General features: G+C 38.5%; 1 long non-coding RNA gene across 3 annotated transcripts; it reads right to left on the bottom strand.

The window, feature by feature from the left end:
• Positions 1-17,211: 17,211 nt before the first annotated feature.
• Positions 17,212-19,057, bottom strand: LOC103262542. 3 transcript variants are annotated; one of them, XR_504441.1, is made up of 3 exons: positions 19,029-19,057; positions 18,583-18,678; positions 17,212-18,107 (listed from the first exon to the last, which is right to left on the bottom strand). It is a non-coding gene; the product is annotated as an uncharacterized LOC103262542 (long non-coding RNA). The 3 variants fall into 3 exon arrangements; XR_002482085.1 differs by having other exon boundaries at positions 18,941-19,050; XR_002482084.1 differs by having other exon boundaries at positions 18,583-19,050.
• Between the last annotated feature and the right edge of the window lie 3,974 nt (positions 19,058-23,031).

Here is a 23,031-nt window from a genome sequence, read left to right as displayed (position 1 = left end):
TCATTCTCCTTTCAATATAATAAAATCCAGTTGAGAGATATGAATAATTTGTAGTTTTGTAGTGCTATTCATGGGATGGGTGTCATTCTTTGAATTTATTAACATTTCATTTTCATAAAGCCTTACAAGGTTTCATGATGCCATTTTACTGATGAGGAAACCTAATTTACTCGAGGCACCTAGAGATGTAATAACTTGCCAAGGTCAGTGGAAAAATTGGCATTTGTGCTAAGAGGCTTACCAAGAAATGATGAAACCAGAAACTTGATTTAGGGTTTTCTGTTACTAAATATTATATCCTTTCAGTATGCCACAGTGCTTCTAGAATCAGTGCTGTCCACAGGTATTTAGTGTGAGCCACATATGTAATTTTAAATGTTCTAGTAACAGAAATAATTATAAAAAAGAAACAGGCAAGGCAGATTTTAAAAATATATTTTATTTAAACCAATATATCCCAATATTATCATGCCAATATATAATCAAAACAAAAGTACTAAAAAGATATGTTATATATTCTTTCTCACTAAGTCCTCAAAATTCAGTGTGTATTTCACAATACTTACAGGGCATCTTAATTCAGACTAGCCACAGTTTCAATGATCAAACCAGTTCTAAATCATTGGGCCTAAAGTCTTTGTGTGTTGATAAAAATGACAAGGCCTAGAAAAGTGAATTCCCATAGTATTAGAGTTAAATAGACACAGAAAAGTCAAGTTGGTGACCAGACTTAAGAAAAATTAGTTGCCAAGACTGATTGCCAAGACTTGGTTGAGCCCTTGATGAGGGCTCAGCTGCCCTTCTGCGTGAATGAGGCATGACTCTGAGGCATTTTCCCCACAGGTTTTTCTCAGCAGCTGATCACATCTAAACCTAACTCTCCAGAACCTGGTGAACCAAATTCTGCCCCCCAAACCATGAAGACCAGACCAGTTGTTTCTCTCTAGTGGGATAAGTGTAAATACTATTTGTTTATTTATTTACTTTTGCAGTTGCATGAAACAAGAAGGAAAAGACAAAATAAAAAAAGTTCAAGTGCCCATGGAACACAGGAACCTGGAAACTCCCACTCCTCATAGATTCCCCATGAATGAAGATGAACTGTGGAAAGCATTTCATCAGATAATATAATTCAGCTTGGCAAGAGGGCTGGGGTTTTATGGGCTTCAGAAAGTGTTGTTTTAGAAGGCGGGGTGTGGTGGCTCACACCTGTAATCCCAGCACTTCAGGAGGCAGAAGCAAGAGGATTGTGTGAGTCCAGGGGTTCGAGACCAGCCTGGGCAACTTGGCTAGACTTCATGTTTACAATAAATAAAAAAAACTTAGCCAGGTGTGGTGGCACACACCTGTAGTTCCAGCTACCTAAAAGGCTGAGATAGAAGGATCACCTGAGCCTGACAAGTTAAGGCTGCAGTGGCTGACATTATGCGACTGCATTCCAAGTTGGGCAGCAAGTGAAACTCCCACTTAAAAAAAGAAAGTGTTGTCTTAGAGATGTTCCCTAACTTCATTACAAATACTCTGGGCTTTAATAGGTTTATTACACTGTCTTCCTGTTGACTGCTGAGAAATCCAGAATGATTCCGGTATTTTTTCCCCTAAATTCATTCAAATCCTTCAAGTTGTCAGAGCCAGAACTGATCTAAAAATGCATATGATAAGCAGAAGCCTAAACTAGGAATTTTTAAAAATACTATTTTCATAGTTTTATTGCCAGAGTTCATAGGATTTGAAATTTAGAGCTAAGAACCTTAAAAAATTATGTAACTGTGGTTTTTGAACTTGTTTTTTTACAGTAGTACAAAATTTGGTCAGATGATGTGATCATACTTGTATGAACTCATATAAAACAGATAACCATGGAACAGCTGTGAGGGAAGCAGGGCAAGTCTATTGGTCTTTTACTGTTTGATTCTGGCAGCTGTCAAGGCAGCTCTAGAACCTGGTGTCTGATGAACACAGTTGATTTAGCCCACTTCTCTCCCTGCATTTTTTTTTTTTAATTTTTGCCAAGCTGATGGTGTACAGAGATTTTTTTTTTGAGTTGGAGTCTCACTCTGTCGCCCAGATTGGAGTGCAGTGGCCGCTCCCGGCCACCGCAGCCTCGACCTGCTGGGCTCTGGCGATCCTTTCGCCTCAGCAGCCTTCCAAGTAGCTGGAACTACAGGCGCGCGCCACCACACCTGGCTAATTTTTTGATTTATTGTAGAGATGAGGTCTCGCCAAGTTGCCCAGGCGGTCTTGAACCCGCGGACTCAGGCAATCCACTCACCTCAGGCTCCCAAAGCACGGGATTACAGGGTGAGCCACTGAGCCCGACCAGAGATTTTTATAATTTTAAAATATTTAAGTTTATGAAAAACTGTTCAGACATGAGTACTATGATGATAGAATAGTCCGTGGAAACAAAAGCAGTGAGAAAAAAACAAGGTAGATCAGGATTATAGCTTGGGTATGAGGGTAAAACAAGTTCAAACTCGACTGGCTAGGAGATTGATGGCTGACTAGACAGTTCTTTGCAGAAAAGAGATTTCATTACACACACACACACACACACACACACACACACACACACACACACACACACACGGAAACCAGTTAAGTCATTCAGTTTTGACAGGAAGATGAGTTTAATTTTAGCAAATGAACAAGAGGCAATGGCCAGTCATTCACATGACATCATTTATAACTGTGAGTTGGTTTTAAACTCTGCTGAGAGTCAGGGCCAGCCATATGGAATCTTCTGCTCATAGTGGAAACCCTGGGGCCACATTCTGAGAGAGGTAGTTTGGAGACAGATTCTCTAAGAAAGACAGTATGGGGAGAAGAGAAAGCCAAGATTCAAGACTTGAAAAACAAATGAACGTTAAGGCATCAGAAGTGCGAGAGAAACCAGTTAAAAAAACAGCAAAAGAGTAGCAGAGAAGTAGGAGAAAAACAATCCGGCTATCCTCAGCTCCTCTCCTTTTGCTCACTTAACAAAATGATTGTCTTCTCTTCCTAAAACCATTGTAGCAGTTTCCAATTTGGTCTCTCTCTAGTAAACTTACCAACCTGTAGTTTATTCTCCAAAGAACCAAGTGATTTTCCGAGAACGTTTGAGCCTATCTCTTGTCTGCCAGAAACACTTGGTCCCTGCCATGGCCTTCATAATCTGGTTACACTCTGACCTCATCTACACTCTGTACTTCCTTCATTCTTTGCTGTTCTTTGATCGCTCTAAGCATGCTCTTATCTCAGAACCTGCTATATTCTGTGTGTGGAAACTCTTCCTTCGGCCAGCCACGTGGCTCAATCCTTCCATTCCTTCAGATCTTTCTTATGTATCAACTTCTCAGAGATACCCTCTCTGACCACCCTCTGTGAAATAGCACCCCTCCCCACCTATTCCTTTCTATTTTTTTCCTACTGTGATTTATTTTTCTGGGTGTCACCACCAACTGCTATATTTTGTTTGTTAACACCTGTGTCACCCACATGTATGAGAGTTGTTTTCGGCACTCTCAGTACCTAGAATAGTGTCTAGCATTGAATAGATGCTCAGTAAATACTCATTATATTAACAATTGAGTAGGAGAATGTAAATACTACAAAAGACAAAAGAAGCTGATAGTTCCAAGGTCATCAACAGAGTCAAGTACATGAGAGAGGCCACAAAAGAAATGAATTAGGGAAAGGACATTTCAGTTCTGTCACCAGTGTTGAGGTGATAGAGAAAGTCAGGAAGTACTTCCCCTTTGTTCAGAGTTAACAGTTTGCTTCTCAGTACTTCCACAGACGTGTTTCTATGCCTCTTGTATGGTGTGTAATAGATTACACCTTGTAATAGTTGTAAATGTCTTTCTCTTACCCTTTCAGTACCTTGAAAACCTGTAGCGTGGCTTTTCTATCTTTGTATCCCCAGCATCTGGTACATTGACACAATTAAATGAATGAATAACAAGATAAATGAATTAAAAGCAGGAAGAAGGGACAAGTAGTCAGTGTATAAAAAGTGGGTCTAGACTGACTAAAGGAAAGAAAATTGGAGAATAATTTAATTGGATGATAGGATTAGGCAAACTTTCCTTCCCCCTGCCCAGCTTATGGGAAAGAGGAAGATCCACGAGCCCTGAAGAGAGCCCTGTTTCAAATTTTACTTTTACTGCTTACTAGCTGTGTGATGTTGGGGGAGATGATATTCTTTTTGTGCCTGAGTTTTCTATGGGTAATATTGAACCAAAGTAGTGGTACCTAACTTAATGGTTTATGGTGAAGATTAAAGGAGACAATTATGTTTGTAAAGCATTCAGAACAATACTTACACATATAAATGCACAATAAATGTTAGGCACAGTCATTCTTCTTTAAAAAACAGAAAAAAGTGTGTGTGTGTGTGTGTGTGTGTGTGTGTGTGTGTGTGTGTGTGTTGGGGTGATAAAGTCAGGGGGAGCTAGATGGGACAAAGTCCTACATAATTAAGAGAGAAGGTTGTCTTAATCAGTTCTGGCTGCTATAACAGAATGCCTTAGATGGAATGGCTTAAACAACAGAAATCTATTTCTCACAATTCTGTAGCCTGGGAAGTTCAAGATCAAGATGCCAGCAGATTCAGTGTCTGGTGAGGTCCTCTTTCTGGGTTTTAGAAGTCTTCTTATTGTGTACTCACATGGTGGGGATTGCACCCTTGCAACACACACACACACACACACACACACACACACACACACACACACCCCTTGTCTCCTCTTTTTATAAGGGCATTAATTCCATTAATGAGGGGGGATCTCTCCCCAACCACCTCCCAAAGGCCCCATTTCCTAATATGCATTGAGGGTTAGAATTTCAACATATGAATGGGGGGGGGCACATTCAGTCCATAGTCAAGGTCAAAGACGGGGAGGAAATAGACAGCTAGGAAGGATGGGACAACAGGACTGGTGGACACAAATGTGGGGGTAGAGAGCAGCAAAGTTCAGGCTGCACCTCTGCTTTTCATGTGAGCTGGGGGGTGAGTTCATCTTGACCCTCAACCCTTTTTTCAGCCCTTTTTTCTCTCCAGTTGGACCTTCCATCTCTCTTTCCAAGAGCTCTCTTGTTGGTATGTTAATTTTGGTAAAACCATATCTTGCTCAACCAATACTTATTTAAATGAATTGATTTACTGGGGACGGAAATTGAGACAATGAAGGAAAAGGGGAAAGTTTTAGTCTTAGAGAGAATGTGCCAGATAAATAAAAAGGATTATGTAGGAGCTACAAAGCTTCAATTAAAGCTAGTATGAATTTCAACTGGACAAAGTATGTATCATTTTATTTCTTGCTTTAACCACAAATCAAAGCATAAATTTTATTTTGTCTGTATAATTCTTCACTGTAGCAATAGATCTTTAACATGACTATGAATTCTCTTCAATAGAATGTTTTCCTCCTTTTCTCCCTACCTTCTCTTCTTTCCATCCTTCCTTGTTTGAGTCTTGCTATTTGAATTCACAAAGGCCCAAAGGGGAAGGAGAATCTCTTCATTGAAGCAGGAGTGCTGTGATTTACTTCAAAAAAGGAAGACATTACAGAGGTTAAACTAATTTATATTCCCACCAGTAGTGTATTAGCATTCTCCTTTTTCCACATACTTGCCAACATTTTTATTTTTTGACTTTTTAATAATAGCCGTTCTGACTGGTGAAAGATGGTATCTCATTGTGGTTTTAATTTGCATTTCTCTGATGATTAGTGAGGTTGAGAATTTTTTCATATGCTTGTTGGCCACTTGTATGTCTTATTTTGAAAAATGTCTATGTCTTTTGCCCGCTTTCTAATGGGGTTATGCTGTTGTTGTTATTCATTTTGTTGTTCTTGAGTTGTTTGGATTCCTTATGTAATGTCTGTGGAAAACATACAGAGAGTTCTCAAATAATTAAAATAGAACTACCATTTAACCCAGCAATCCCATTATTTTGTATCTACCCAAAAGAAAAGGAATCATAATATCAAAAATATACTTACACTCATTTGTTTATTGCAGCACTATTTACAATAGCAAAGATACAGCATCAACCTAAGTGTCCATCAACAGATGATTGGATAAAGAAAATGTAATGCATGTGTGTGCACACACACATGCACACACAATGGAGTACTATCCAGTCATGAAAAAGAATGAGATCATGTCTTTTGCATCAACATGGATGGAACTGGGTGCCATTATCGTAAGTGAAACAACCCAGAAACAGAAAGTCAAATATCACATGTTCTGACTTATATGTGGGAGCTAAATAATGTGAACACATGGACAGAGAGTCTGAAATGATAGACACTCTTGGAGTATCTTGGAGACTGGGAAAGATGGGAGAGGGGCAAGGGATGAGAAATGACTTAACAGGTACAATGTACATTATTAGGTGATGGTTACATCAACAGCCCAACTTCACCATGTAATAAAACTGTTCTTGTACCCTTAAAATTTATACAAGTTAAAAAATAATATAGTAGTCACTTTATGCCAGCATCATATAGAAAAACAAAACAAACTGGAGACAACCATCCTAGTACAAAATCATGAGTGCTCTTTCTTTGTTGTTGTCTTATATTTTTATGGTAATACTACTCATCTTAATTCTATTTTGAATTCTATTGGGTTTTTGTCAGGCTGTCAAAGTAGATTATATTGTTCCTTATGAAATCCTTTGTTTTGTCATCTAAACCATTTGGGCTTTTTCTGTGGATAGAGTCCTTGAGTAAGACCACACATTTTTATTGAGTGCCTATTGTATTAAATGCTTTATCTTAGGTGTTCAAGAATAATGCAAAACAAAAAAGACAAGTTTTCCGTCTTTAGGACTATTGCTCTTAGACTGATATGATTAATGTAATGGCCTATAAAACAAAATGTTAACTTTTTTTAAGCTGGGCCAACCTTCAATCGTGTGGTATAATTATCTACGTATTTTTGGTGCTTTGACCATCCAGGTCCATCTCTCCCCATTTCTGGTCATCTTATTCTTCATCCCTCTCCCTAATCCTAATCTCAGAAGTTCCATTCTAAAGTGGAACCCTATCTGGAAGCTTTTGGTTTTGGTTTAAGGTGTAGAACCCGAAGTCATGTTAACATTCAGGAGCCAGAAGACTTCTAGGCCTGCAAGACCCAGAGGAGACACCATTAATGATAAAACTGCAGATATTGCAAAACTACTGAAGAGTATATAAAACATAAGCATCTGGGTTTGGGATATTGCCTGCTGCTTTTCCTTAAATCAAGTCATCTATCAAAAAACTGTTTCTACAACTTTTCAGAGTACTATTTATGGGAACTCTGTTTGGAAAAGCCTTCCTTCACCTTGCACACCTTCCTTCAAAGAGGAATTCTAGTTTTTAGTACCTGGCAGTGAAATAGGTGTTTTGAGTAGACCATTTCTACTCATTTATATTTTTATTTAAGAAAAGGAGACCTGAAATAACTTGTGATTTTCCCAGTGCTTTAGAGCCTGTTTGCTGCTTAGCCAGAACTAGGATACTTATTCTCTTGGACTCCTTGTTCAGTGCTCTTTTCATTATATCACACAGATTTTCTTAGCCATAAACTTCCATCATGTAGCAGCACCACTGAGGAAAGAAGCACTTTACTGGTGCTTGTTATTATCATATTAATAATATTTCTTCATAGCTGTCATTACTATTGACCACTACCAAAAAGTGTAAAGATCATTAGACAAATAATGTTTAATTTCAATTGTGAAAACAAGAATCATCTTGAAAATGAATATTCAAGAACATATAATAATAATTATTTCATTTAATATGCTAAGTCTGTTTTGACCCCTCTTATAAACTGCTTATTATAAAAGCACACAGTGTCTCCAGGTCTTTTCTCTAAGAGGTAATATTTGCTATCTTCTCTCTCTGGATAGAAACCTTTCTTTCCAAACTCAGAATTCAAACAGTCTTTTATAATCCTAGACCACTACATTTTTGGTACTGTAGTGTATAGTTCTCAATTATCCACCATTTTGGAAAACATGTTTCTTTAGAAGATTGAAAAAACATATTTTTGAAATATATTTATGCACACATTTGCACCTGCTGAATTATAGTCTAAAAACTAATATTTAAAAGTAAATTTCTAGCTGGTAGCATAGGTTCAAAGGACATAAATATCTTTTTGGCACTTGGTAAAAATTACCTATTTTGCTTATTATAGTATAGTGTTATCAATAATGATGTCAGACACCTCTGACATGTCTAGTATTATTAAAGGAATGTTTTCTGAGTAAGTGATATTCAATTTAAGGGATGAAATATTATTTGGTTGTTATTATATCCATGAAACACATGTTGAACAATAAACAAAAAAATACAAAATGGCATATATGGTCTAATACAGTTTCATTAAATTTATGCATGTGGAAGGTGGCATGCAAAAGTGAAAGCAGTTTTGTGGAGAGCAAGTAAGGTATGAATCATTTGTTATTAAATCAAATAATTGTCTAGTGCTGTTGGTATATTTTTTTTAGTCAAAAAGTAATATATTAGATAGTGTAATAGCCAACTAATTTGGTTTATAAGTTACAGAAAAAAGTTTTGTATTGCTTAGAAGTCATAATTTGTTTTATCAAACTGTATACCTTTACCTCTCCAAGAAATTTAACTTCTCTAAACCTTAGTATTTTTATTAGGAAATAGGGCTCAGAGCTCTCTTTCCATTGGACAAGTAACTCACCAAGTGAGTTAATTTCTATTTCTAGTTATCCACTTCATTCACACACAGGGCTCAGCTCTGAATCTGGCTCATTCCAAAAACCAGAGGCTCAAACATGAATACTTCCCTTCACTGGAAGTATTAGAAAGACTATGCCATGGGTCAAATATGAATGCCATATATGCTTTAAATAATAGCAGTATTAGTGAAATCCACATTTCTCTAAGAGGATTAATTTATAAAGGCCCAAACATTTGGATGAACGAGTTGATTTCAGTGAAAAACCCAACACAACAGCAGGATAGCATCATGGAATGGCTATTCTATAGTCCATTTGCCATTACTGAAGGTGACAAGTGGAATCCTGTTGGAGGCTCCTTATTTGACAGAGTCTTATTTGGAAATGTAGTAGGACTTTGGGTTCCAAGTATCTTTTCTTCCTTTTTTTTTTCTTTTTGTCTCATTCAGCCTTCTCACCTGCATGAACTGTGGTAGCACCATCTAAGACTACAGGTATCACCTGTGGTAGCATCATCTAAGACTACGATGTGACAGCTGTCTTGTGATGACTTCACAATAGATGCTTTTCAATGGTCGACACAGAGTAAATAAGAATTGCCAACTGCCTTCAGAAAGATAGAGGCCATATATTTGTATAAAAAGGAAAACTTCAAACCTGCAGTGCTATTAGAAAGCAATAATATTAGCTTTAATAGTATAAGTCTGTCAGCTTATAGAATTGCTTATTCAATGCTACTATGTTAATTCATTTTCAATATTTTTAGGAATGAAATTTAATACACAAATATTTCTTGAAGCCTTTTACAGCCAAGACTAAGTGTATTAGTATCTGCAATGATAAGAAAACATAATCTTGATTTCAAGAAATTTAAGCTACAAGTAACACATAGGGTGGTGGATGGAAAGGGAGGGGGCAATAGGATTGGTGGTAAAAAAAAAAAGGGATAAGTATACAAGGAACTATAAAACAAGGTTGAATGAAATACAATGATACTAGAAAAGCAATGCACTATGGACTCTGGATGATGCAAATCACTAACTCCTTTTTGGAAAGGTTTCGTAGAGAAGATGACATCTGTAAAGTATACAAAAGATGAGCATGGCACTATGGTGAGGCATTTTATTTTGGCAATGCAGGCAGTCTGCTGTTGCTGGAGTATGAGTAAGAGAATGAGAAGGGGCAAAGGAGAAGATCATCCTGTGGTTCATCATCCAAGATGGTGACTCATTTCTGAACTAAGGGCTACAGAGTATTAAATATGTCCATGCAGTACAAGTGTTTACAAATGGTGTACCTAAGCATTCGAATCAACTAAGTAGACAATATCCTAATACTTAAAAAATCATGTGCTACAAGTATAATTTAGATGTCCAAGAACATGATAAAATCTCACAATGAATCTTACACCTGTCGCAGGCAAGATCTGAAAGGTTGGAAGAGTTGTACTAAGGACAGTGTGGGCCCAGTCAGGCTGAAGGGGAGGATATCAGGACCCACTGTGGATCCTAGGCGTCCGTGTGTCTGCCACATTAACTTTTTATCACATATTTATTCTACAAGAGATTGAGTGGACAACTTATATGCCAGGCCTTTTGCAGGAAGCTGGAATACAGTGAATTAGAGATTCAGTCTCTGGACTCACAGAGTTTAGAATCCTGAGATGGGGGTGAGGGTGTTTAGAGATAAAGATAAGTAACAGAAATTCCAGTACACAGTGTGCTATGTGCCTGGTAGCAGAGGTAAAGAATGCCATGTGAACATAGAGTGAGATATGCAACCCAGACAGGAAGGGTGAGGAAAGATGTCCTGAAGATGTGCTGTTTAAGCCTACTAAGGTAGGAATAAGCCAGGGAACTGGAGAAAACTACTCTGGGCAGAGAAAGAACCATGCATACCCAGACAGGAAGACAAGAGGGAAGAATAAAAGAGAGAAGAGGAGGAAGGAAAGAAAGGGAGAAGGAAGGAGAGGGAAGGAGGGGAGGAGAGAGGGAGAGACAGAGGACCCACTGTGATTTTTAGGGAGTGAAAAAGTTTAATGAAAGGTAGGTTAGGGGTTATGGGCATGGGTGAGACTGGAGAAAGAAGGGGATGAAATTAGGGCATACCAAATAGTACTTTCTTAAGGTTTGTCATAAAAACAGGAAAGCCTTTGTCAGGGTTTCAAGTTGGGATGTAACAGAATCAGATTTGTGTCCTAAGTAGTTCACCATGATTGTTGTATTTAAAAAAGACTGCAGAGGGGTGAGATGGGAGGTCAGAAGACCAGCTAGGGGCTGCTGCGTGTCTCATTCACATCCTCATGCAGGTCTACTTGGATGAAAGTCATGGCCATGGAGAGAAATGGGTGAACCCTAGATGTAATTTGAAGGGGGTTCCGTAGGACTTAGAGATGAATTGGAGGCGAAGAGTGATGTGTGCAACACATCCTCTCAAGTGTCTGTCTTGGTCCTTGGGAAGATAGTGCCTATGGGCTGGGTCTCACTGGTGACGCCAGAAAAAATTGAGCCCGTGAAACCACAAGGTTGCTTGTTCCTAATACCACCAGACCAACATCAATTAGCGTGTGGGCTCTTTGCTGTGAGTGGGAGTGGCAGGGCTTACAGTTTGTTGTCATTCTCCCTTCTTGAGACAATCCCTAATCATACTCGTTCAGCACAGAAAATGAGCTGCCCCCGCTTCACTGAATTGAAATCCAAAAATGTACCAAATGACTAGACTATCGTTTTCGCTGAGGAGTTCGAAGAGGAAATCAGCTCCTCATTGCTGTCGACTGCAAATGGATAATTATAATATTTTTAACACATTAGACATTATTTTTGAAATTAGGAAAACTCTTCTTATGGAACCACAGAATTCTATCACTAGAATACCTCTTAGTGATTACTGACAAAAATAATTTTTTACAGAAGAAAAAATTGTGGAGGTTAAATTATTGGGTCAAGGTCATTTGCCTGTTAACTGATAGTTTTTTGCTTTCTAAAGAGTACTGGCTATGCCTTGAAAACTGTTGATTAAACAAGTGAAAGTTAACACATGTCGTATCAGGACCGATAAAATTATTTGATGCTGTTATCAAAATGCCCTGATAATTTCTGTGGCTGAATGAAAGGGTTGCTGTGACAAATCATCTGAAATAGAAAATGGTATAGTTTCTGTTCTTGGTTATCATGCCTGCTTCTGAATTATGTTGTTAAGTGATTTACGCACATTTATCCAGAGCATAATTATCTTGATTAATATTGAGAAATACGGTATTTATAATCCCGATGTTTAACAAAGTGCTACATGATTAGCCTTTTAAAAATAATTAACCCTCTTGTATATAAAATTTCATAATTTCATTTCAGATTATGAAATGCCAACTAATATTTTCAAAATTTTAATCATCCACATAAAATAGACTCAGTGGAAATATGTATGAGAAGAGTATTATAGCTCTGATACTATAAATCAATGAGAAATTAAACCACATTATCGTTTTTGCAGCAATCACATATTTTTCTGATCTTCTGATTTTTGCATTTAGATGTTAGATGTATATTACTCAGTCACAGAATATATTTTAAGAAACGAAGTTAATATAAATTAGAAGATAGTCACATACGTTATTCTGTGAACATTTATTGATTGGCCCTGTTTTTGCCTACAAGTGAAAATTATGTGTGGAATTAGTAAATCAAGATAGGGACTTCCTCTCTACTCCCCCATAGGAAGAAAATGTTAAACAATTTTTATGTCATTTATAATTTTATGACTTCTAGTGAGATAAGCTATTTTAGAGCATTTTTTTCTTGGCGGACTAGGAACCAGATCTGCTATTTTCCCAAATAGGCAAAACTAAATTTCTTGCATCTCTTTAAATGATCTGAGCAGTTTGCTGCTAAATTTTCTTATGCTACTTTGGAAAGACTATTGCTTGAACACATTAAAAATTATTAAAGGACAAACATTTTCTTTCCTTATTTGTTTTCCCCTCAAGAGCATGAGGTACAAACAAGATTGGGAAAATTTTAGTGTAGTCAAATTTTCTTTTCTTCACAGATGTCTTTGCATTTCATCAATTTCTAAGATATAATTGTGGTGGTGGAACTATAATCAGAAAAACAAAGACTGAGTTATTGTCTTTAGGGGTCTCTTAGAACTCGGGGAAAATGACAAAATTAAAATATAAAGTAAGTTTGCTATGAGATTGTTTATATAACTTTCTAAAGATGTTCTCTTTATATATAATACAAAATTGATGCTAGTAAGGCTTTTTCCCCATCTAGAAAATATATCCAAATATTAATAATAACATCCACCATGCCGACTCTTTTATATACATTATCTCACTTATTCCTCATCTACCTATGAGTTTGATACTATTATTATCTCCATTTAACAGTTAGGGAGACAGAAATTAAAAGAAATTAGTGAGTTGTTCAAGGTCAGACTTTAAGTGTGGGAGGTCTGTTGGATTCCAGAGCTTGGACTCTTAATCCCTATTATAGTATCACCGAAGAGACTGATAAGTGAGCCTCTAGTTAGGAGATAGGCTGTATTGCAGAGAACATTATTCGCCTCCTTTCATTGTGTGCTACAAGTTATACAGCTACATCACCTTTCCTATATTCAAAGTAGAAAATGGCGTTTGATAAGCTTCCACAGAGCCTAGAAAGCCCAATAGGACAAGCGTGCATGTGATATAGCTTCTGAGATTTCCCGGGCCAGTTTTTAAAGAAGCTGCCACTTGCACTCTCAAGGTTGAGACAAAACATAGACGTAACCCATTTTCTCAAGCTTTATCTACACACTTGCATTCTTGATTACTATTTATACTCTTTAGTTTAGCTTACTGGGTAAAGACAGAAATAAACATGTTGGATGGGTGGAACGGGAGGGTAGATGTGGAAAATCAGCAGACGGAAGGATTGTTAGTAAACACCGTGAATTGATCATTTTCCTGGTGTTATATCTCTCCACTTGTGGAGTACCTCAGAAAATTCACTCTAAATATGCACTGGGAAGAATTAGGTTTTCAGGAAGATAGAGTAGACATCCATTTTCCTATTCTTCCCACTAAATACAGCTAAAAAACATGGACACTATGTATAAGACAAACATATAATTCTGAAAGGTTAAAAGATGGCATAATAGCCAGGTACCTCAAAGGAAAACACAGTAGTGAATTCACTGGACTTTTTCTCCTATGTGTCAAACTGGGTTCTGGAAAAGCTGGCAGCCCAGAAATGCCAATGGGTCCAGATAATAAAAAGAAAGAAAAACAAAAGAGAAATGATCATTCTTTCTAGTAGTTACAGAAAGAATGTAACTTTCTGTTCTTTCCTAGGAAAGAAGCAGCTTAGCAAAGCAGAAAACTTTGAGACAAGAACTGTTCTACTCCAACCAAGAACCACAGAAAGACCTGCAGCCTGATCTTAACTATCTGCAAAGACTGAGTGGAGTGCCAAGACCTGCATTTTCACCAAGGCGTAAGAGATGGCCCAGGTTTTCCACTGGGTGGTATCACAGAAGGCCAGGTAAAGAGCCAGCAGTTCCATTCTCACCAGTTGACAGTAAAAAGGCACCTCCTTTACCAGTGGAGGCCATGTGTGGCATCTGGACTCCATGTCCACCTAGTGGTGACAAGGTACTGTACCTCCAGAGTCAGTGGATGGCACATGGGACGCAGTATTGAGGTACCCCCTGAACATCTTCCTGCATCTAGCAGTAAGGAGACATTCTCCCTTTCCCTGAGGGAGTGGTATCAGAGGAGACCTGCTAAAACACAAGATTTAAATAAGAGCCACAGCCTTTTTTTTTTTTTTTTTGAGTTGGAGTCTCACTCTGTCGCCCAGACTGGAGTGCAGTGGCCACTTCCGGCCACCGCAGCCTCGCCTGCTGGGCTCCTGCGATCCTTCCACCTCAGCCTTCCGAGTAGCCGGAATTACAGGCATGCGCTACCACACCCAGGTGATTTTTTTTTGATTTATTGTAGAGATGAGGTCTCGCTGCCCAGGCGGGTCTCGAACCCGCGGGCTCAGGCAATCCACTCACCTCAGCCTCCCAAAGGCACGGGATTACAGGCTGAGCCACCGAGCCCAGCTGAGCCACAGCCTTTTTAATATAATATTCAAAATGTTCAGATGTTAATTGAAAATCACTTATCATACCAAGAACCAGGAAGATCTCAACTTAAATGAGAAATGATAATCCACAGATGCTTAACACTGAAATGACTCAGATGTTAGAATGACCTGACAAGGATTTAGAAACAGCCATCAGTAAGGTGCTTTAATGAGCAATCACAAACACACTTGCAACAAACGAAAAAAAAATAGAAAGTCTCAGTCAATAAATAGAAGATATAAAAAACCAGATGGAAATTTCTGGACTAAAAACATACAACAGTAGCCTCAGTGAACTTGAGTATAGATCACTAAAAATTACTCAGTGTGAACAATAGAGAAAAGAGACAAATATATAAATAAATAAAGTCTTAGGTATGCATGGGACTATAAAAAAAGACACTGGGTCACTAGAGGAAGGACAATGGGTCTTCTAGAAGGAAGGGGGAAAGAGTTTGGGTTGAAAACTTTTTTGAAGAAGTAATGGCTGAAAACTTCTTAAATTTGAGAAAAGACATAAAACTATAAATTCTAGACACTGAGTGAAGCCTACACAGGAAAAACTTAAGGAAATCCATGCCAAGACACATCATAGTCAAACTTTGGAAAACCAAGGATAAAGAGTCATAAAAGCAGTCATGAGAGAAATGATGATTTTTAGCTTTAGGGAAATAGGCTGGCTACCAAAAATTATAGAAAAATAGAAGTATTGGCAAGGACCTTAAATTCTTCACTTGATTTCAACTATTAGTCTTTTACTTTTTAACTGAATTCAATTGCGCTAACACACACAGAGCATTTACTAAACACCTACAAATTGTGCTGGGTACCCGAGAGACACTTGTCAATCCCATTTGTGCTATAACTGCCTCATAGCAGGTGTTACTCCTTATCACAAACCAAAGAATTCTAGAATTAGAAGGATCCTGAATGGACTTCAGCTTTGCAAAACCTGCAAATTAATCTAAAAATGCTAGCATGCATGGACATTTTGCTAGGGAAAAAGATGATTTAGGTTTTATCTGATTCTAAAGGAACTGGTGGCCTAAAAAGGATAAGAGCTACCATAAGTTTCTGCTCTTTTCAGGCAAAACCATATAATCCAACCTAGGTAGATGAGGAATGGTTATTAGAGGAGGTGTTCCCCATCATATCCATCAAAATTCCTGCATGCCACCTTAGCAGAACTGTCTGCTTTTAATGGTAAAATAGGAAAATGGCAATTTTCTAATTCCTCCTAGGCATTTCTGGAAATACATGTTCACTAAAGAATGTTTGCCTGTAGTCTTATTGTGAACATTTAAAAAATAGTACCTGGTGGTGACTAAACAACTACTGTTCTGTGATTTTAAAATGTACTTTAGGCTTGATTTCTCCCTTCCCAATGGAAAAGTTCAGACTTGCAAGGAAGAAGCAGTGGCCTCTCTATGTCAGCACCAACGGACTGGTTTATGAGAGATGACAACTGATCTATAACCTGCACCATTCCTTCTTCTTCCAAAATAAAAAAAAAAGCATGCACAAACATGCTTAATTGACTATACATGTAACTAACCGATTTGAATAAAGAATGTCAGTGCTTTCTCTAGAAAGAAAAAAAATCCATACAGTTCCCATGTCTTTATAATATAGTCCTTCCTTACTTCCTTGTACCCTTTTCCAAATCTCTCATGCAATCAAGGTCAGCTCATGCTTAAAGAAATGAACTGCAAACAAGATTTTAGGTTGCTGCTGCTCATTTTCTGATGAAAACTGAGGGTCCCCGTGTCATCTGGAGAGTTAGAGATTGAAGAATGCATTTTAGGAAAAACCATGACTACCTACTTCCAGTGATATCCTAAAGTAGTTTGATCTGCTTGGGCTATTTTATGCTGGCTGCAACTTCATAATCAAATCAAGGAGTAAGGACTCTTGTTCAACACGAGTTCTGGTCCCACCCCACAACTACATAACCAGAAGAGAGACCTGAGGATCTAAGTTTTATCAAATGATGATTCTTGAGCTCAAGCACATTAGTGCAGTATTTTTAAACCTATAATGTGCATACAAATTAACTTCAGTTTTGGACAAATGCTGACTCTGATCCAATTGGTCTGAGCGGGGCCAGAGATTCTGCATTTCAGTCAGCCCCCAGATGACATGGCTGGCTTAGTAGTACTTTTAAGTAGCTAGGTAAGAAAGGGTATGTGTCTCATTTGGCTGGTGTGCAAATCAGTATAGACCACTACACATTTTCCTCCAGGAGACTCTCTGACTCCTCAGTGCTGCCCAGTATTCACTTTTCACTGATTGTGTCTCTTCAAGCTAGTATGATCAGTTAAAGTAAAGCATTCTGCCCTTCTCTACTTAGTTCATATAAAAAAGTCCATAGCTAAAAATAGCCTCAAACAAGGAAAAGAACACCACACATTAAGACATAATGGATTTATATTTAATATAGTACTTTTCACCATGGGGATGTAACTCAATTAATATAAATTTTTTTAAACATTACATCTCTTTTCCATTTTAATGTCAATATAAAATGCTTTTTTTACATTAAATGTTTCCTCCATTTCAATATTAGATACACTGAATACATTTTCCTAAATTTTTTTCCTCAGAGATAAAAGTTTCCATTTCTTTTGGCTATTTGATACCTAAATACAATATTAACTTGGGAGATAACAAAACAAAAATCTAACAAAAATATGGAGGAAAGACTCCACAGTGATTCAGGAGGCAGTGATTATAACTGGACAACGGCAATTTCCTAAATCTGAATAAGAACTTCCTTCTTCCTATTTCACGTGCTTTGAGAATTCTAAAACTATGAAATATTACTTATGTAAATTTTAGCCATCTTATTTCATTGACCTCCTTTCCTATCAGCAAAAAACAAATTATAGGCTGCATTTTTCAGTGCATTATTTGCTGTAAAGCAAACATTTAATTTCCCATTTCTCTATCAATTTGTTCCCATTTTTAATGGAAACAAGAATGGTAAAGCTTCCCTATTTATTGATTCTTGGAAACTTTCAGACACCACATCTCAGGTTTATCCTCAATAGCACAAAGGTTTTCAGGGTGAGGTTTGATTCAGGAAGCCCTTCAAAGTCATATCTGTCCATTTCTCTTTCGTGCATATACCCCCAGGCAAGCACAAATGCCTGTAATGCTGAGAACCACACCTAACAAGAGAGCAATTGCATCTCCGGCTTCTACTGCTTCAACAACCGGCAGCACCACAAGCAGTGAAATGAGGACTAAGAGCAATTGTGTTGAAACTGAGGTCATGATGTTGGGATCTTGAGGGCTGAAGTTTCCTAGAAATTAAACATGGAAACAAAATGGAACCATTAAAATTTCCTCCCTTTTCAAATGACAATATGAATACATGACAAATAACAGGCCACCCAAACTTTTAGGACTATGAACTGTTTCAGATCCATCTCATTTTATAGCCCCCACAAACAAACAAACAAAAAACCTGGAGGGAATTAAAAGGTACACAAAGACAGTCATTTGAGGGTCCCTATCTCATGATACCACTTTAACTCCAGCAATTTTCCACAGGAACAGCAACACCATGATCATCAACCAAACAGAAACTAAACGGGAGTACATACTTAAGAATAAACAGAAAATAAATGCAAAAGACACTCACTTGGAAACTTGAAATATCCTAGTGGGTAAAAATTATTTTCTTAGGGTCTCTCTCATCCAGGAAATGCAGACAAATCTGGCAAAAGTTACACAGCATATAACTCTGTAAAGTTGCGGGGAATTAATTAGACTTACCAAAAAAACGGTATATATATATTTTCTATCCGACTTGAAATTTTTCCCTTCCTGGGGCTCCCGATGCTGAGGCTAAGAAGTTCCACGTGACACTGCCTGTTTTATAGTTGGGGGGGGGGGGTTTAAAAATTAATAATAATAATTGTTATTTTAAAGAGGCAGCTAGAGACAGTGCAGAGCAGGACGGCCGTATGTAAGGAAGAGGAATAGGTACTGAGAACAGAAAACAGTTTGTCCAAGGAGGAACTAGACTTAAAAGTTGGTCGGTTCACCCACACAGAGAAAGTCAAAAATAAACCGAATCGAGAGACGAGTTCATTCCAGGACTTGGTATTCAGATTTGAAAAAGAACCCCTACTTTGGTTCGGCAAAGTCCAAATCTGCCCCTGTTTCACAAACACACTGGGGCCATCTACGTATCCTTTGGAGAAGAGTTCGTACGTTACCTTCCGGGAAGCAGCCATTACAGGAATGGCGAGGAGGGCGGCGTCGCTGAACTACATTTCCCACAATCCCCGCGCCGACGACCCGCTATGATGCATCTGCGCGCTCCCCTGTCACTGGCTGAGGGCGTGTCGGGCACGCTCTGGCGGAGCCTAGCGGGGGCTAGCTCGGGCGGCTTCCCAGCTCCGCCACACGCTTCGCAGTAAGGCGAACGGCCCGTTCGAAGATAAAGCTCCTTAAAAGGAAAGCAAAGAAGCGACAGCGAGGGCCTTCTACCTTCTTCAAGGGTTCAGAACGCACGAGTAATTATGTCTTTTTCTTCGATCGAAATGACATGACGGCGGGGGGAAGAGACCCCGAGGAGAGCCATCTGTTGGGGATGCGCTAAGCCGGCGGCTTCCAGCCCATCTGAAGCTGGGAGGTCTCTCCCACCGTCTTCCAAATGTGCCTCGTGACTTATGTTCATTTTTTTAAATGGGGCCTAAAGCGCGTCGAATTAGGCATCTTGTAAAATGCTAAAACCGTGCGTGCAAAGCAGTTTGGAAAAGCTGGTTTTAGATTAATGATGATGATGATGATGATGATGATGATGATGATGATTATTATTAGTGTGTCGGAGTCTCACTACGTGGCCCAGGCTGAAGTTCAGTGGCACGCTCTCGGCAATCTCAGCGTCCAACCGCTGGGCTCAGGTGATCCTACCGCCTCAGCCTTCCAAGTAGCCCGAACTACAGGCACGTGCTACCACGCTAGGCGAATTTTTGATTTGTTGTAGAGACGAGGTCTCGCCAAGTTGCCCAGGCTGTTCTCCAACCGTGGTCTCAGGCAGTCCCCTCACCTCGGCCCCTGAAAGTGCTGGGATTACAGGCTCGAGCCACTGCACCCGGCCTTATCATTATTTTTAATTTTAAAGATGTGGGGTACAATTCAGGATTAGGTATACAAGTGGTCATCGTACAGGTAAAGTTTGGGCCTCCCTTTGGTCTCCACTTCGCCTGGTTTGAGATCAGGTACCCTTCCTGATGTTATGTGTCACCCTCCGCCTCCAACAGTTTCCAGCTACTGCCAATCCTTTTCTTACAGTATTATGGTAAATGTTCAGGGTCCGCTTATGAGTGAGAGCTCTGAGTTTCTCTATTCAGTAGTGCCCGTCAGTGATTCTTTCCCAGTCATGTTTTTATGAGACCTCCACCCCAAAGTTCCCAAATATTTATGAAAAAATGTAAAATTCTTTTAAGTCATCAAAACAATAATTAGTTGTTTGCATATGTGAGTCTTAACCTTTCCTGAAAGATTCTCTTGAAGTCTAATAACCAAAATCCTTATTGAACCTATCTAGTTATCTGGTCTTCTGAACTCTTTCATGTTTACTGACCTGATAATTTATTTGGCACCTTCGCATTATAAATGATTAATGATGAGGGTTGGGTTGAAGTCACGTGACCTATCTAAAAGTCCCTCTGCTCCCTCCCCATCCCCCAGCCCCCACCTCCGCCACCTCCCAACCCCCCTTCAGTCTGTCAGATACTGCAGGTGCATTCAGTTTAATACCCAGCAGCATGTATTCTTGTATTGTTGGTTATTATTTTTTTGCTCGTAGCTAGTCTCTTAAAACTGACAGCAAAGAGTTATATTCCTGGCTCCTAACACACACCCAGCGGGTGCTCAGTAATGTTGGCTAATAATAATTATAATTTGATTAGATAAATGGGCCAACAAGATCTTATTAGAGACCAAGAGGTGCCAAATAAACTAAACCAGGGTGACTGTCAAATAGGACATCTGAGGATAACTGCACAATAGTGTCAGTATTGCTCCTCTAAACTTGATTATTTTAACACATTTTTACTAATTGCCTCATTTGTTTGGAGCTGCTTTTACCTTTCTAAAGTTTTGTACCTTTCTAATCAATTATATTTGGAATAGGAGCATTTTTTTAATAGCTTCCAAAGTATTCTCATTTCTAGTGTGACTATTTGGGGAACTTTGTTTTTCCCTATGTGTTTATTTCAGTTAGCTAAAGTCAACAGAGACTACTTTAAAGTTAGTTTATATAGACTTGTTTCTAGATGTGTCGACATTAAAGATAATGGTTTGATTTTAAGTTTAAAGAGTATGTAGATGGTAAGATACTTTATTTTATTTTATTTAATTTTTTTGTTTTTGAGTCGGAGTCTCATTCTGTCACCCAGACTGGAGTGCAGTGGCCGCTCCCGGCCACCGCAGCCTCGACCTGCTGGGCTCCGGCGATCTTTCCGCCTCAGCCTTCCAAGGAGCTGGAACTACAGGCGTGAATTACCACGCCCAGCTAATTTTTTGATTTGTTGTAGAGATGAGGTCTTGCCAAGTTGCCCAGGCGGGTCTTGAACCCACAGGCTCAGGCAATCCACTCACCTCAGCCTCCCCAAGGCGCGGATTACAGGCTGAGCCACCGAGCCCGGCTGGTAAGATACTTTACATTGTTATATTGAGAGAGAAATTAATGACTTGGTCTGCCTGAAATAGAATGATAGAAGTTTGTGCAGGAATGTTTTGGGCCCAAGTACTTTTAAGTAAAGTCAGTTAACTTTGCTTAATCAGCAATCCCTGAGTCAGGCAATTTAATACAGGTAGTGCTATATATGCCTTTGTGTGCCTCGTTACAGTCTTAATTATTACATGGGATGCTATTTTAGTTCTCAGTTTTCTCTTCTAACTTCTCTAACTATTCATTTTTTAAAAAATCAAATCATTTACTTCTCCCAAAACCTTCCGAATTCTACCATATTAGGCAGGAGATGAAGCTCCTTATCAAGACCCACAAATCCCTGCACATCCTGGCTTCTGCTGATCTCTCTGATGTTATCCCACCAGTCATTCATGCTCATTCTATTTCAGTTACGCTCACTGTATTATTGTTTCTTCAATATGTTGGTTTTGTTTTCTCTATTAGCTTTGACCTTGACCTTGTCTCTGCCAGTAATACTTTTTCTACAAATTTTTGCATGGTTGTTATACTCAACATCACTTAGGGCTCTGTTCAAAGATCACCTCTGTCCCTGAGCATTGTCACAAATATTTATATATATCTTCCTTTAGCCTCTATCCAGTTTCCTGTCTTATCTTTTCCTCATAGTGCCTATCACTTACTGCAATTATATTATGTGTGTATTCATGTGTTTAGTAGGTAAACAAATACACTAGAGTGAAAATTCCATAGGTGGTGGAAGTGTTCCTGTTTTGTTCACTACTGAGTTCCCAGCTAATAGAACAGTGACCAGCATGATAGACACTTAACTATCTGTGAAGGGATGACTGAATGAATTAATGAGGTTAGTATAAGATCAATAGGTTAGTTACTATTATACTGTTCATAACTACCTTATAAGTAGAAATTCCTCTTTAGGCTAAACTATGAAGACTGAGGTTTTTTTTTTTTTTTTTTTGAATCTTCAAAGTTTGGGTCTCACATATTTTCCATATTGTTAATAGAAATACTTTATAGCTCTCTGTATATAAGATCTAAAACAGAAGATCTAAAACAGTAGCATCTAAAACAGTAATGCACTTTGTTTAGGAACCTGACTATAATGGTCTCTACTTACTTCCTCTGTCCACTTAGGGCACCAGGATCCTGACAACAAATGTTGATTGTATATTTTATTTCTTAACACCACCTAAAATGTTTACTTAAGTGTCCCTTAATGTTGGAGAAGCAGTACAGGTTTTTTTGGTGGGATAATGCTTTGTTGTACAGACACAGCATTGCAAGGTGCTTAGCAATCCTACCCCATGCCCACTAAATGCCAATAGGACATGTCGGGAGGACAACTAACTGCCCTCTCACTTTTCCAGATATCTTTTGGAGGAGGGTACTGCTTCTACATGAGAACCACTGTAAACTTAACTCAAGATTTCATAAAGAAAATAAAGTGGTAGTTAGAAATAGAATGAACTACTTCATCACTGCAGTTCAGATCCTCATCCTCTTCAGTTATACTAGTTTAGTGGTCTACAGATTTTCTT

Source organism: Carlito syrichta, unplaced genomic scaffold (genome assembly GCF_000164805.1).
Source record: "Carlito syrichta isolate Samal-C Ts95f unplaced genomic scaffold, Tarsius_syrichta-2.0.1 Scaffold304551, whole genome shotgun sequence".
Lineage (NCBI taxonomy): Eukaryota > Metazoa > Chordata > Mammalia > Primates > Tarsiidae > Carlito > Carlito syrichta.
This window is presented reverse-complemented; position numbering and strand designations above follow the sequence as displayed.